The 16,965-nt window shown below is 40.8% G+C and overlaps 1 protein-coding gene across 1 annotated transcript in view; it reads right to left on the reverse strand.

Annotated features, from left to right (window-relative positions):
- The window catches only part of FBN2 (fibrillin 2), a 379,678-nt gene that overhangs the window by 265,125 nt on the left and 97,588 nt on the right, over positions 1-16,965 (reverse strand). The gene's annotated exons all lie outside the window — the stretch shown is intronic.

Genomic DNA, 16,965 nt, shown 5'->3' on the forward strand with positions numbered 1-16,965 from the left:
AGGGTACATTGTTAAATGCAGTCACCCATTTATTTCCATTGGCTCCATTGTATAGTACTGTGTAAAAATTTTAGATAGCTGTGCAAAAATAGCTGCAATGTAAGAATGCTTTCAAAAACAGGAGTGTTTAAAGATTATATTTATCCATTAACAAAATGCAAAGTGAATAAACAGAATCAGATTCAGCATTTGGTGTTACCATTCATTGCCTTCAAAATAGCATCAAAACATAAATTCTCGTAGGTACACTTGCACACAGCTTTTGAAGGAACTAGGCAGTAGATTGTTCCAAACATCTTAGAGAACCAATGACAGATCTTCTGTGGAACTAGGCATCTGAAAGTCCCTTACCATCTCCATGTAATTCCACACAGACTCAGTGTTGAGATCAGGGCTATTTGAGGGTCACATGATCACTTCCAGGATGATATCTATCTATCCATCTATCTATCTATCTATCTATCTAGCTATCTATCTAGAAAAAAAGCAGCACCAGTGAGAATAGGGTGCATAGGTACATATCAGTCCTTCAATACAGTCCAAAGTATTAAGGCAGCAAACCATATAAAGATATAATCTAACTGCTATTTATTAGCCCATGTGGCGACATTTTGTCCAAAAGTGTGGACCTTTCTCAAGCCTAGAAAAAGTCTACACTTTTGGACCAAAACGTCGCCACATGGGCTAATAAATAGCACTTAGATTATATCTTTAAATGGTGTGCTGCCTCAGTTCTTTGAACTACCTATCTATCTAACTATCTATCTGCCTTGTAGATTGTAAGCTTATGTGCAGGGCTCCCGTTCCTAATATATCTGTTTAAACTGTCTTACCTTGTATTGAATTTATTGTCTGTATATGCACCCATATATTTGTAAAGTGCTGCGGAATATGTTGGCGCTTTATAAAATAAAATTATTATTATTATCTATCTAATATCCATCTGGGAGTCCAATAGATTATGCTACTTAGTGAGTGACAGTCTTTCCTCTATGGGTGTGCAGATATAAATATCTGTTAAGCACTAAGGTGGTACAATAGAAATACTGCACTGTACTGTATTATTTCCTCCAATACAATATAACATGATGCTTTAACCCCTTCACCCCCAAGGGTGGTTTGCACGTTAATGACCGGGCCAATGTTTACAATTCTGACCACTGTCCATTTATGAGGTTATAACTCTGGAACGCTTCAACGGATCTTGGCGATTCAGACATTGTTTTCTCGTGACATATTGTACTTCATGATAGTGGTAAAATTTCTTCAATATAACTTGCGTTTATTTGTGAAAAAAACAAATATTTGGCGAAAATTTAGAAAATTTCGCAATTTTCCAACTTTGAATTTTTATGCCCTTAAATCACAGACATATGTCAAGCAAAATACTTAATAAGTAACATTTTCCACATATCTACTTTACATCAGCACAATTTTGGAACCAAAATTTTTTTTTGTGACGGAGTTATAAGGGTTAAAAGTTGACCAGCAATTTCTCATTTTTACAACACCATTTTTTTTTAGGGACCACATCTCATTTGAAGTCATTTTGAGGGGTCTATATGATAGAAAATACCCAAGTGTGACACCATTCTAAAAACTGCACCCCTCAAGGTACTCAAAACCACTTTCAAAAAGTTTATTAACCCTTCAGGTGTTTCACAGGAATTTTTGGAATGTTTAAATAAAAATAAACATTTAACTTTTTTTCACACAAAATTTATTTCAGCTCCAATTTGTTTTATTTTACCAAGGGTAACAGGAGAAAATAGACCCCAAAATTTGTTGTACAATTTGTCCTGAGTACGCTGATACCCCATATGTGGGGGTAAACCACTGTTTGGGCGCATGGCAGAGCTCGGAAGGAAAGGAGCGCCATTTGACTTTTCAATGCAAAATTGACTGGAATTGAGATGGGACGCCATGTTGCATTTGGAGAGCCCCTGATGTGCCTAAACATTGAAACCCCCCACAAGTGACACCATTTTGGAAAGTAGACCCCCTAAGGATCTTATCTAGATGTGTGGTGAGCACTTTGACCCAACAAGTGCTTCACAGAAGTTTATAATGCAGAGCCGTAAAAATAAAAAATCATATTTTTTCACAAAAATGATCTTTTCGCCCCCAATTTTTTATTTTCCCAAGGGTAAGAGAAGAAATTGGACCTGACAAATTGTTGTGCAATTTGTCCTGAGTACGCTGATACCCCATATGTGGGTGTAAACCATTGTTTGGGCGCAGGGCAGAGCTCGGAAGGGGAGGGGCGCCATTTGACTTTTCAATGCAAAATTGACTGGAATTGAGATGGGACGCCATGTTGCGTTTGGAGAGTCCCTGATGTGCCTAAACATTGAAACCCTGTACAAGTGACACCATTTTGGAAAGTAGACCCCTTAAGGAACTTATCTAGATGTGTGTTGAGCACTTTGACCCAACAAGTGCTTCACAGAAGTTTATAATGCAGAGCCGTAAAAATAAAAAATTATATTTTTTCACAAAAATGATCTTTTTGCCCCCAATTTTTTATTTTCCCAAGGGTAAGAGAAGAAATTGGACCCGAAAAATTGTTGTGCAATTTGTCCTGAGTACGCTGATACCCCATATGTGGGTGTAAACCATTGTTTGGGCGCAGGGCAGAGCTCGGAAGGGAAGGAGCGCCATTTGACTTTTCAATGCAAAATTGACTGGAATTGAGATGGGACGCCATGTTGCGTTTGGAGAGCCCCTGATGTGCCTAAACATTGAAACCCTGTACAAGTGACACCATTTTGGAAAGTAGACCCCTTAAGGAACTTATCTAGATGTGTGTTGAGCACTTTGACCCAACAAGTGCTTCACAGAAGTTTATAATGCAGAGCCGTAAAAATAAAAAATCATATTTTTTCACAAAAATGATCTTTTCGCCCCCATTTTTTTATTTCCCCAAGGGTAAGAGAAGAAATTAGACCACAAAAGTTGTTGTGCAATTTGTCCTGAGTACGACGATACCCCATATGTGGGGGTAAACCACTGTTTGGGCGCATAGCAGAGCTCGGAAGGGAAGGAGCGCTATTTTACATTTCAATGCAAAATTGACTGGAATTAAGATGGGATGCCATGTTGCGTTTGGAGAGCCCCTGATGTGCCTAAACATTAAAAACCCCCACAAGTGACACCATTTTGGAAAGTAGACCCCCTAAGGAACTTATGTAGATGTGTTTTGAGAGCTTTGAACCCCCAAGTGTTTCACAACAGTTTATAACGCAGAGCCGTGAAAATAAAAATTCCTTTTTTTTTCACAAAAATGATTTTTAGCCCCCAGTTTTGTATTTTCACAAGGGTATCAGGATAAATTGGACCCCAAAAGTTGTTGTCCAATTTGTCCTGAGTATGCTGATACCCCATATGTGGGGGGGAACCACTGTTTGGGCGCATGACAGAGCTCGGAAGGGAAGGAGTGCCATTTGGAATGCAGACTTAAATGGATTGGTCTGCAGGCGTCACGTTGCATTTGCAGAGCCCCTGATGTACCCAAACAGTAGAAACCCCCCACAAGTGATCACATATTGGAAACTAGACCTCCCAAGGAACTTATCTGGATGTGTTTTGAGAACTTTGAACCCCCAAGTGTTTCACTACAGTTTACAACGCAGAGCCGTGAAAATAAAAAATCTTTTTTTTCCCACAAAACTTATTTTTTGGCCCCCAGTTTTGTATTTTCCCAAGGGTAGCAGGAGAACTTGGACCCCAAAAGATGATGTCCAATTTGTCCTGAGTACGCTGAAACCCCATATGTTGGGGTAAACCCCTGTTTGGGCACACGGGAGAGCTCTGAAGGGAAGGAGCACTGTTTTCCTTTTTCAACGCAGAATTGGCTGGAATTCAGATAGGATGCCATGTCCCGTTTGGAGAGCCCCTGATGTGCCTAAACAGTGGAAACCCCCCAATTATAACTGAAACCCTAATCCAAACACACCCCTTACCCTAATCCCAACAGTAACCCTAACCACTCCTCTAACCCAGACACACCCAACCCTATTCCCAACCGTAAATGTAATCCAAACCCTAACCCTATCTTTAGCCCCAACCCTAACTGTAGCCCCAACCATAGCCCCAACCCTAGCCCTAACCCTAGCCCTAACCCTAGCAATAACCCTAGCCCTATCACCTGCCCTAACACTAGCCGTAACACTAGCCCTAACCCTAGCCCTAACCCTAGCCCCAACCCTAGCCCTAACCCTAGCCCTAACCCTAGCCCCAACCCTAGCCCTAACCCTAACCCTAACCCTAGCCCCAACCCTAGCCCCAACCCTAACCCTTGCCCTAACCCTAACCCTAGTCCTAACCCTAGCCCTAACCCTAGCCCTAACTCTAGTCCTAACTCTAGTCCTAACTCTAGCCCTAACCCTAACCCTAATGGGAAAATGGAAATAAATACATTTTTTAATTTTTTAATTTTTCCCTAACTAAGGGGGTGATGAAGGGGGGTTTGATTTACTTTTATAGCGTTTTTTTTGGCAGCCGTCACACACTGAAAGACGCTTTTCATTGCAAAAAATATTTTTTGCGTTACCACATTTTGAGAGCTGTAATTTTTCCATATTTGAGTCCACAGAGTCATGTGAGATCTTGTTTTTTGTGGGACGAGTTGACTTTTTTATTGGTAACATTTTCGGACACGTGACATTTTTTGATCGCTTTTTATTCCGATTTTTCTGAGGCAGAGTGATCAAAAACCAGCTATTCATGAATTTCTTTTGGGGGAGGCGTTTATACCATTCCGCATTTGGTAAAATTGATAAAGCAGTTTTATTCGTCGTGTCAGTACGATTACAGCGATATCTCATTTATATCATTTTTTTATGTTTTGGCGCTTTTATATGATAAAAACTATTATATAGAAAAAATAATTATTTTGGTATCGCTATATTCTCAGGACTATAACTTTTTTATTTTTTTGCTGACGATGCTGTATGGCAGCTCGTTTTTTGCGGGACAAGATGACGTTTTCAGCGGTACCATGGTTATTTATATCAGTCTTTTTGATCGCGTTATTCCACTTTTTGTTTGGCGGTATGATAATAAAGCGTTGTTTTTTGCCTCGTTTTTTTTTTTTTTTCTTACGGTGTTTACTGAAGGGGTTAACTAGTGGGGCAGTTTTATAGGTTGGGTCGTTACGGACGCGGCGATACTAAATATGTGTACTTTTATTGTTTTTTTTATTTTATTTAGCAAAAGAAATGTATTTATGGGAATAATATATATATATTTTTTTCTTTATTTAGGATATTTTTTTTATTTATTTTTTTACACATGTGGGGATTTTTTTTTTTTACTTTTTTACTTTGTCCCAGGGGGGGACATCACAGATCATTGATCTGGCAGTGTGCACAGCACTCTGCCAGATCTGCGATCTGCTGTGCAGGGCTGCAGGCTTACCAAGTGTCTGCTCTGAGCAGACACTCGGTAAGCCACCTCCCTCCCTGCAGGACCCGGATGCCGCGGCCATCTTGGATCCGGGACCTGCGGCGAGGAGGGAGGTAGGAGACCCTCGGAGCAACGCGATCACATCGCGTTGCTCCGGGGGTCTCAGGGAAGCCCGCAGGGAGCCCCCTCCCTGCGCGATGCTTCCTTAAACCGCCGGTACACCGCGATCATGTTTGATCGCGGTGTGCCGGGGGTTAATGTGCCGGGGGCGGTCCGTGACCGCTCCTGGCACATAGTGCCGGATGTCAGCTGCGATATGCAGCTGACACCCGGCCGCGATCGGCCGCGCTCCCCCCGTGAGCGCGGCCGATCGCGTATGACGTACTATCCCGTCGGTGGTCATACGGGCCCACCCCACCTCGACGGGATAGTACGTCAGATGTCAGGAAGGGGTTAAAATTTAAAGAGCAGTATAGCAGTTCACTGGTTAGCATTGAGGCCTTGATTTTAAATCCGAAAAGATGAAGATCTACATAAAATTTGTTTGGAGGCAGAGCCTGACTTGATTGCATACGATAATGTCTGTAAAACTCTGTGGAATTAATGGCGCTATATATATAAGTGAGTTAAATAAATAAATAAATACTTTAACAGTACATTGCATGAAATGATGTTTGCATAGAAATCACTCATGGTCAGCACTAGTCTTTGATACCAGCTGCAATCAAACTGCAGTCAAAGTTCTAGATGTCTATTTACCATGTCACTTCGGTACCTTGGTGCTCGGTAATATACAAACAAGTTCAAATCAACTTAAGAACACCGCTCAGCACTCCCTAAAACCTGATAGATATCCTTCATTTCATCTCTCGATGTAAAAAAAGTAAAAATATCCCAAGAAGACAAGCAGAATTTGGCCTATGGTTGTTTTGCATTCTGCGATGCATTATAAAGGCCCTCAGTTTAGTGAGCATCTCTAAGCTTGAATCCTCTAGTGTAACATGACTCTCAATACAATATCAATGTAACAATTACAAAACATTAAATATAGTATTTACAAATATTAATATCTATATGGGCATATCAAACACTACCAGGCAGAGTTCACCCATGATACTAATTACATAGTTACATAGTTACATATAGTTACATAGTTAGCAAGGCCGAAAAAAGACATTTCTCCATCCAGTTCTGCTATATTCCGTCAGAATAAATCCGCAGATCTATGTCCTTCTAAAGAACCTAATAACTGTAAGATACAATATTGTTAGGCTCCAGGAAGACATCCAGGTCTATCTTGAACCCCTTCACTGAGTTTACCATCACCACCTCCTCAGGCAAGGAATTCCAGATTCTCACTGCCCTAACAGTAAAGAATCCTCTTCTATGTTGGTGGAAAAACCTTCTCTCCTCCAGACGCAGAGAATGCCCCCTTGTGACTGTCACTTTCCTTGGTATAAACAGATCCTCCGAGAGATATTTGTATTGTCCCCTTATATACTTATATATAATTATTAAATGTTTGGTGGGGGATTGGTGAAAGTTATTGTGATGCTGACTCACTTCTAATAGACACTACGTGAGACAAGGAAATCAAGGAGTCTGAGGTCAAATACCAGGAGAGCACATCAATGGCAAAGGGGTAATACAAACGAATGGTCAAAAAGCAAAGTCCGAGGTCATGCAACAAAGATCTGAGTAGCTGAACACAGAGCAAAGACATACACACATCATTGAGCTAAACTACAACTGGCAATTGTCTGACCATTGTCAGTCAGCTAAATAGCCAGGTAATCACACAGAACTGGTGACACCTGGAGCAAACTCAGCAAGACCAGCAGATTTGGCAATTGGGTATTCGCTCACCATATTGACAGCACGGTAAATCCTTAACTCTGACTGGACTCCAATTGATATAATTTATACAGTTATTTTCTGTATTTTATTTTTGATATTCTATCTCTCAATGTTAAAATTATCCTACACTTAAAATTATAGACTGTTCATGTCTTTGTCAATAGGCAAACTTACAAAATCAGCAAAGGATCAAATAATTATTTCCTTCACTGTATATCAAGCAAATGTTCAGCTAATACTATAAATAGTGTAGCACTAGATGGTGGCCTGATTCTAACGCATCGGGAACTCTAGAATATGTATGTAGTTTATGAAGTTTTCAGAATAATGCAATTTATACAAAGGATTCGGCCGGCAGCGACCAACTAGCAAAGCGTGGTTCAAATTCCGCGCCAATTCGTGGGCGGACTGCAACTGTAGCTGATTGTTCGCAGCCGGGCGTGACCAATCAGTGAAGCCAGGGCCGGTTCCAGGTTTCTGAGGGCCCCGGGCGAAAGAGTCTTATTGGGCCCCCTCTTTAACACATACCACGATTCATGATGCACAGATACAGCAGAGAAATATAGCACAGCCCACGTAGCGTATAACACAGCCCATGTAGTATATAGCACAGCCACGTAGTGTATTGCCCAGCCACGTAGTATATAGCACAGCCCACGTAGTAAATAGCACAGACATGTAGTATATTGCCCAGCCACGTAGTATATTGCCCAGTCACATAGTATATTGCCCAGCCACATAGTATATACTACAAATCCAGGGGCCAACAGAAGGTGAGTATGTAATGATTTTTAAAAAATTTTTATTTTTTTAACATTAGATCTTTTTACTATTGATGCTGCAGAGGCAGCATCAACAGTAAAAAGTTGGTCACACAGGGTTAATAGCAGCGTTAACGGACTGCGTTACACCGCGGCATAATGTGGTCCGTTAACGCTGCCATTAACCCTGTGTGCGTACTGACTGGAGGGGAGTATGGAGCGGGCACTGACGGCGGGGGAGTAGGGAGTGGCCATTTCGCGGCCGCACTGTGCCTGTCACTGATTGGTTGTGGCTGTTTGACCGCGACCAATCAGCAACTTGGGATTTCCATGACAGACAGAAAGACAGACAGAAAGACAGAAGTGACTCTTAGACAATTATATAGTAGATAGCTTTGGTAAATGGGTAAATCTCAGTGCTGCAACACCTTGATTAGATGCATCATCAGGATTTCTCTTGAAGCAGGAAGTAGCTTCTTGGAGTGGCAGTCTACTGAAGGAGGTACCATGGTCTTTCTCTGTATGGAGATAGCGCTAAGCTGTAAGAGCTGCAGAGCAGCATGTGGAAGTTCTAGCCTGTTTGGTGTGAACAGTGACTGCAATTGAACACATCTGTTTGGCACTGGAAGCTGCTGGATCTCAGGTTGAAGGAGATACCACTACTGGTGGGATCATGCCTTTTCTGTGTATGAAGTCTGCTCCTGGAGAAAGCACTGCAATCTGTTTGGGTGAGTCCACACTGACATATGTGATCATGATTAAATGCACAGTCTGAGAAGCGCAAGTATCAGTGGTTGCTTTGGACAATAGCCATTTTGTTTCACTGAGCTGGGGCTAGCTCAGCGTGTATGAGTAGCCATGGTCTTTTCTATTTAGTTAGCTCCTAAAAAAGGCTATGGATTTATGTTTATGAGCTTGTTTTTGGTGCTGAACAACCTGTGCAAATCAATAAAAACTGCTCTTGCTTGGCCTAAAAATGAATTGCCTGTGTGAACATTACTTAACGTTATATATATATAGATATATATATATACATACTAGATGGTGGCCCAATTCTAACGTATCGGGTATTCTAGAATATGTAGGTAGTATATAGCACAGGCCATGTACTATATTGCACAGTCAAGTAGTATATAACACAACCGACATAGTATATACATAGCTATGTAGTGTATAACAGAGCCACGCAGTATATAACACAGCACACATAGTATATAGCACAGCCACGTAGTATGTAACACAGCCATGTAGTATTTAACACAGCCACGGAGTATACACTCACCGGCCACTTTATTAGGTACACCTGTCCAACTTCTTGTTAACACTTAATTTCTAATCAGCCAATCACATGGCGGCAACTCAGTGCATTTAGGCATGTAGACATGGTCAAGACAATCTCCTGCAGTTCAAACCGAGCATCAGTATGGGGAAGAAAGGTGATTTGAGTGCCTTTGAACGTGGCATGGTTGTTGGTGCCAGAAGGGCTGGTCTGAGTATTTCAGAAACTGCTGATCTACTGGGATTTTCACGCACAACCATCTCTAGGGTTTACAGAGAATGGTCCGAAAAAGAAAAAAAATCCAGTGAGCGGCAGTTCTGTGGGCGGAAATGCCTTGTTGATGCCAGAGGTCAGAGGAGAATGGGCAGACTGGTTCGAGCTGATAGAAAGGCAACAGTGACTCAAATCGCCACCGGTTACAACCAAGGTAGGCCTAAGAGCATCTCTGAATGCACAGTGCGTCGAACTTTGAGGCAGATGGGCTACAGCAGCAGAAGACCACACCGGGTACCACTCCTTTCAGCTAAGAACAGGAAACTGAGGCTACAATTTGTACAAGCTCATCGAAATTGGACAGTAGAAGATTGGAAAAACGTTGCTTGGTCTGATGAGTCTCGATTTCTGCTGCGACATTCGGATGGTAGGGTCAGAATTTAGCGTAAACAACATGAAAGCATGGATCCGTCCTGCCTTGTATGGAGCATCTTTGGGATGTGCAGCCGACAAATCTGCAGCAACTGTGTGATGCCATCATGTCAATATGGACCAAAATCTCTGAGGAATGCTTCCAGCACCTTGTTGAATCTATGCCACGAAGAATTGAGGCAGTTCTGAAGGCAAAAGGGGGTCCAACCCGTTACTAGCATGGTGTACCTAATAAAGTGGCCGGTGAGTGTATTGCACAGCCATGTAGTATATTGCAGTCACGTAGTATATTGCACAGCCACATAGTATATTGCAGAGCCACATAGTATAAAACACAGAGCTCATAGTATATTGCACAGCCCATGTAGTATATTGCACAGCCACATAGTATATTGCACAGCTACATAGTATATTGCACAGCCATGTAGTATATAACACAGAGATGCAGTATATAATACCGCACATGGAGTATATAACACAGGTTACGTAGTATAAAGCACAGTGATTTAGTATATTGCCCAGCTACATAGTGTATAGCACAGAGATGTAGTATATAACATATCCCACACAGTATGTAACATAGCCCATGTAGTATATAGCAATGTGGGCACTATATGCATGGTTAAAATAAAAAATAAACATATACTCACCTTGAAATCCTGGCACCTGTGTGCGGTGCATGCAGCAGCTTCCTGTCCCAGGGTTGGTATGAGCGCAGGATCTGTGATGACATCGCGGTCACATGACCGTGACGTCATGGCAGGTCCTTCTCGCATAGCATCCTTGGCACCGGAACCTTCCGAGGACAGCGGGCGACGGAAGGTGAGAATAACCTTTTTTTATTATTATTATTATTATTTGTAACATTAGATCTTTTTACTATAGTACAATAGTAAAAAGTTGGTCACAAAGGGTTAATAGCAGCGGTAACGGAGTGCGTTACACCGCGGTCCGTTAACGCTGGCATTAACCCTGTGTGAGGGCTGACTGGAGGGGATTATGGAGCGGGCACTGACTGCGGGGAGGAAGGAGCGGCCATTTTGCCGCCAGACTGTGGCCGTCGCTGATTGGTCGTGGCTGTTTTGAAACGACCAATCAGCGACTTGGATTTCCATGACAGATAGAGGCCGCAACCAATGAATATCCGTGACAGACAGACAGAAAGACAGACAGACAGAAAGACGGAAGTGACCATTAGACAATTATATAGTAGATACAGCTCAGGCAAAAATTAAGAAACCGCCACATCAAAACCCTGTCATGGGCAGCCCAATCTCCAGACCTGAACCCCAATGAAAACCTCTGGAATGTAATCAAGAGGATGATGGATAGTCACACACCATCAAACAAAGAAGAACTGCTTAAATTTTTGTGCCAGAAGCAGTGTGAAAGACTGGTGGAAAGCATGCCAAGACGCATGAAAGCTGTTATTAAAAATCATGGTTATTCCACAAAATATTGATTTCTGAACTCTTCCTGAGTTAACACATTAGTGTTGTTGTTTCTAAATGATTATGAACTTCTTTTCTTTGCATTATTTGAAGTCTGAAAGCAGTTTTTTTTTATTTTGACCATTTTTCTTTGTCAGAACAAAATACAAAATTTATTGCTTGGAAATTCGGAGACATGTTGTCAGAAGTTTATAGAATAAAAGAACAATTTACATTTTACTCAAAAATACACCTATAAAGAGAAAAATCAGACAAACTGAACATTTTAAAGTGGTCTTTTAATTTTTGCCAGAGCTGTATATATAGGAAAAAGTTAAAGATAAGCACAATTACCGATGCAGAGCTTCACAGGTACATACCAGCATATACGTCAAAAAAAGTTGAAGCTGCTTGAGAAAGGTCCACAACTGGGACCGAGACGTCGCCGTATGGGCTAATAAATAGCACCTTATAACTACATTACGGTGTGCTGCTTCAATATATTCATATATTCATAAAACAGTTAAAACATACAATATTAGGATTACTTCAAAAAAGGATCCACAATAATTCAGCAACAGGAAAAGATGAGTAGAGGTCAATGAGAAGACTCTACTTGAGCTTACTCCATTTTAATTATGTTGATCCGGATGTAAGCAAACAGGACAGGATGTAAGCCAATGTATACATACTAATCCTTAGCCTAAGCTTGAACCTTTGGAGAAATAAAATAAAGATTTTGGAAACTATTAATGATTAATAATGGACAGATTGTATTATGTGGAAGTAAACCTGCTTACTAGGCACAACAGAAGACAAATAGATTTTTGTCCCCAAGTTTCTTGTTACTCTGCTCAAATGTGCGCTGGAAGTTCTGCTAGGAGGCTATGACACAAGTGCTGTCACTTTGGAGGAACAAAATACTATTTGAGAAAAATGCCTGCAACTATGATGGGGATCAAACATTGGGGTCTGTCTAGTGCCGCTCTTAGGGTATGTGCACACGTTGCGGATTTCTTGCAGAAATTTCCTGAAGAAAACCGGAAATTTTCTGCAAGAAATCCGCATTTTTTTTTTTGCGTTTTTTTCCGTTTTTTTCGCGTTTTTTTAGCATTCTGCAAGCGTAATTAGCTTGCAGAATGCTAAAGTTTTCCAAGCGATCTGTAGCATCGCTTGGAAAACTGACTGACAAGTTGGTCACACTTGTCAAACATACTGTTTGACAAGTGTGACCAACTTTTTACTATAGATGCAGCTTATGCAGCATCTATAGTAAAAGAGAGAATGTTTAAAAATAATAAAAAAAATAAAAAAAATGGTTATACTCACCCAGACATCTCATCAGCGGCGTCCGTTCGTCTTCCTATAGCTAGTGTGTGCGCACAGGACCTTCCGTGACATGACCGCTCACGACCAATCACAGGACAGTGACGTCATCGGCTAGGTCTTTCGCCGCACACCAGCTACAGGAACCGAACGGCAGCGTGCAGTGGAGGCGGGAAGACATCGAGGGTGAGTATAGGACTATTTTTTATTTTAATTCTTATTTTTTGACCACTTATATGGTGCCCAGTGCGTGGAGGAGAGTCTCCTCTCCTCCACCCTGGGTACCAACCGCACATAATCTGCTTACTTCCCGCATGGTGTGCACAGCCCCGTGCGGGAAGTAAGCAGATCAATGGACCCCTAGGTGTGCGGAATCCCCTGCAATTCCGCATTTTAATGAACATGTTGCTTTTTTTTCCGCGATGCGATTTTTTCGTGGAAAAAAAGGCTACATTTGCACAAAAAATGCGGAATACACTTAAAATAATAGGAGGCATATGTAAGCGTTTTTTTCGCGTTTTTATCACGTTTTTATAGCGAAAAAACGCGAAAAAAACGCGAAAAATACTGAACGTGTGCACATGGCCTTACTCTGATATTCAGCATACATTTCTATTTCTATAAGGCCATGTGCACACGTTCAGTATTTTTCGCGTTTTTTTCGCGTTTTTTCGCTATAAAAACGTGATAAAAACGCGAAAAAAACGCTTACATATGCCTCCTATTATTTTAAGTGTATTCCGCATTTTTTGTGCAAATGTAGCCTTTTTTTCCGCGAAAAAATCGCATCGCGGAAAAAAAAGCAACATGTTCATTAAAATGCGGAATTGCAGGGGATTCCGCACACCTAGGGGTCCATTGATCTGCTTACTTCCCGCACGGGGCTGTGCACACCATGCGGGAAGTAAGCAGATTATGTGCGGTTGGTACCCAGGGTGGAGGAGAGGAGACTCTCCTCCACGCACTGGGCACCATATAAGTGGTCAAAAAATAAGAATTAAAATAAAAAATAGTCCTATACTCACCCTCGATGTCTTCCCGCCTCCACTGCACGCTGCCGTTCGGTTCCTGTAGCTGGTGTGCGGCGAAAGACCTAGCTGATGACGTCACTGTCCTGTGATTGGTCGTGAGCGGTCATGTGACCGCTCACGTGACCGTGACGTCACGGAAGGTCCTGCGCGCACACACCAGCTATAGGAAGACGAACGGACGCCGCTGATGAGATGTCTGGGTGAGTATAACCATTTTTTTTATTTTTTTTATTATTTTTAAACATTCTATCTTTTACTATAGATGTTGCATAAGCTGCATCTATAGTAAAAAGTTGGTCACACTTGTCAAACAGTATGTTTGACAAGTGTGACCAACTTGTCAGTCAGTTTTCCAAGCAATGCTACAGATCGCTTGGAAAACTTTAGCATTCTGCAAGCTAATTACGCTTGCAGAATGCTAAAAAAACGCGAAAAAAACGGAAAAAAAACGCAAAAAAAAAAATGCGGATTTCTTGCAGAAAATTTCCGGTTTTCTTCAGGAAATTTCTGCAAGAAATCCGCAACGTGTGCACATACCCTAACACAGACGTGAACAAGGCATCGTTTACTTGATCACACATTACCATATCCTGACATAAGCTATTCTAATGATAATTTTGTATATAGGCCAACTTTGTAACTAATAGCTGTTTAGCATGATATTATTATCAAGGAGATTTTATCTACTCAAGGACATTTTAATTACAATTTTTTACAATAATGTAATAAAGTATACAGCATCTTCCACTAATTCCAATAGAATGATTAGTTGCATAAAACCTTTGCATAAAATGTTATCTGCAATCATAATAGAAGCAGCATAAGCAGGAGAAAAGTTACACAGATTTATGATGCACTGTGCAAATAAAACATTCTATTGTGGTACCGTATTAGCACCCAAAAAATCGATGTATACACTTTTATGTCTAAAAAAAGACAACAGTATTCTAGGAATTATAAGAATGGTAAAGTCTTTGACAATAGAACTCAGTCTAACACCTGGATTTATTACTTACTACACGGACACACTTCACATCACCTTCAGAATGACTCCATCTAACTAAGCCAACATTCCCACCACCTCTCCATTTGTAACATAAACCTTAATTTTATAACCTTGACTTATCTCTAGGAGGCATCACCTCATCCACCCCAATTAGAAAGGTCCTGCTGTAACATCTCTTAAATGTTGTGCTCTTGTCTCAGTAATTGATTTGTAAACCAAGCCTGATGAAGGAGCCTCTGTGCTCTGAAAGCTTGCAAATATAATTTTTCTGGTTAGCCAATAAACGTATCCCTCTTAGAATACTTTTGTCTTTTTTTGGTCAAAAAGGTATTTATATTAACATAGATCAAGTAATTTCTAAGAACTTTTACTTTTTAGGCTTCAGTAAAGCATTGCGTGTTCGCATACTCTTTATTGAGCGTTGAATTGATTAAATGGTCCAAACAAAGACCAGTAAAGTATATTTTCCCTCCATACAAATCAAAACTCTTGTGGTTGCTGAAATCTACACTCAGGGATTAAGCATCAACCATATACTAGATGAAAAATATCACGATAACAAATGAGAAAAGAAAAAAAAGGAAACCCTTTAGTGCAAGTGAACCCTACCAAACACAGAATGAAAAAAAGACAATATAAAACCAAGAAATGTATCTGGCAGTGTCAAGGAGTCACTTGGGACCATACATGTGGTGGAAACGGTGGTTCCGTGAATCTCCTTCCTTCTATGTCCCAATCAGGATACAATAGAATATATAATGGTCTGTATCTCCCTTTCTCCAAGGCCCACGTGTATAAGGCTATACTGGAGATATATGTTAGGAACCAGTAGTGGATTTCAACCACAGCTGTAACCAATTACGTCTTAATTCATAGATGCACATGTGTGGCAGTTAAAACATGTAATCTTGTATAACAAAGACTGAACCTTATTTGTCACCTATATGTTACTTAAAGTGCAACTGACATGATAAGTCATGGGCAAATAACCAAAGTCACATGTATCACCATTATATAATAGACACTGTCAGAAAATTATAGCAGCATGAGAGAGGCTATATAAGCATTATGTGGCTAAGTCACAGGTCACTGTGTGGTCAATAATCAGGGACCATGCCACCCCATGTACACTTGTCATAGGCGTCCCTATTGATTACCACAGTGCAGCCACTGTCTTTATATTTCAGGCGCTATTAGCCCCGGGCATCAATATGTGTGCATCTCACAACATAGAGCCCGAGGGGCAAACTCATCCTCTTGAGAGATACGCTAACTCTCTCCAACAGTGGGTGAGATCTAACTGTGGATACAGGGCTCTATGTTGTGAGATGCACACATATTGATGCCCGGGGCTAATAGCGCCTGAAATATAAAGACAGTGGCTGCACTGTGGTAATCAATAGGGACGCCTATGACAAGTGTACATGGGGTGGCATGGTCCCTGATTATTGACCACACAGTGACCTGTGACTTAGCCACATAATGCTTATATAGCCTCTCTCATGCTGCTATAATTTTCTGACAGTGTCTATTATATAATGGTGATACATGTGACTTTGGTTATTTGCCCATGACTTATCATGTCAGTTGCACTTTAAGTAACATATAGGTGACAAATAAGGTTCAGTCTTTGTTATACAAGATTACATGTTTTAACTGCCACACATGTGCATCTATGAATTAAGACGTAATTGGTTACAGCTGTGGTTGAAATCCACTACTGGTTCCTAACATATATCTCCAGTATAGCCTTATACACGTGGGCCTTGGAGAAAGGGAGATACAGACCATTATATATTCTATTGTATCCTGATTGGGACATAGAAGGAAGGAGATTCACGGAACCACCGTTTCCACAACATGTATGGTCCCAAGTGACTCCTTGACACTGCCAGATACATTTCTTGGTTTTATATTGTCTTTTTTTCATTCTGTGTTTGGTAGGGTTCACTTGCACTAAAGGGTTTCCTTTTTTTTCTTTTCTCATTTGTTATCGTGATATTTTTCATTTTATAAACTTTTACCATATACCTATTAAAGGTTAAGTTTTATCCAATTGCTATTTACCATATACTAGATGCCAGATATTCCCTTCCAATAGATATGCTTGGCATTTATATCAATCTTTGCTTAAACCCCAAGAACTACTTTAACCCTTTAATGACCGCCGATACGCCTTTTAATAGCGGCAGTTAAGGGTACTTATTCCTCAGCGCCGTCTTTT

Source organism: Ranitomeya variabilis, chromosome 1 (genome assembly GCF_051348905.1).
Source record: "Ranitomeya variabilis isolate aRanVar5 chromosome 1, aRanVar5.hap1, whole genome shotgun sequence".
Taxonomy (NCBI): Eukaryota; Metazoa; Chordata; class Amphibia; order Anura; family Dendrobatidae; genus Ranitomeya; species Ranitomeya variabilis.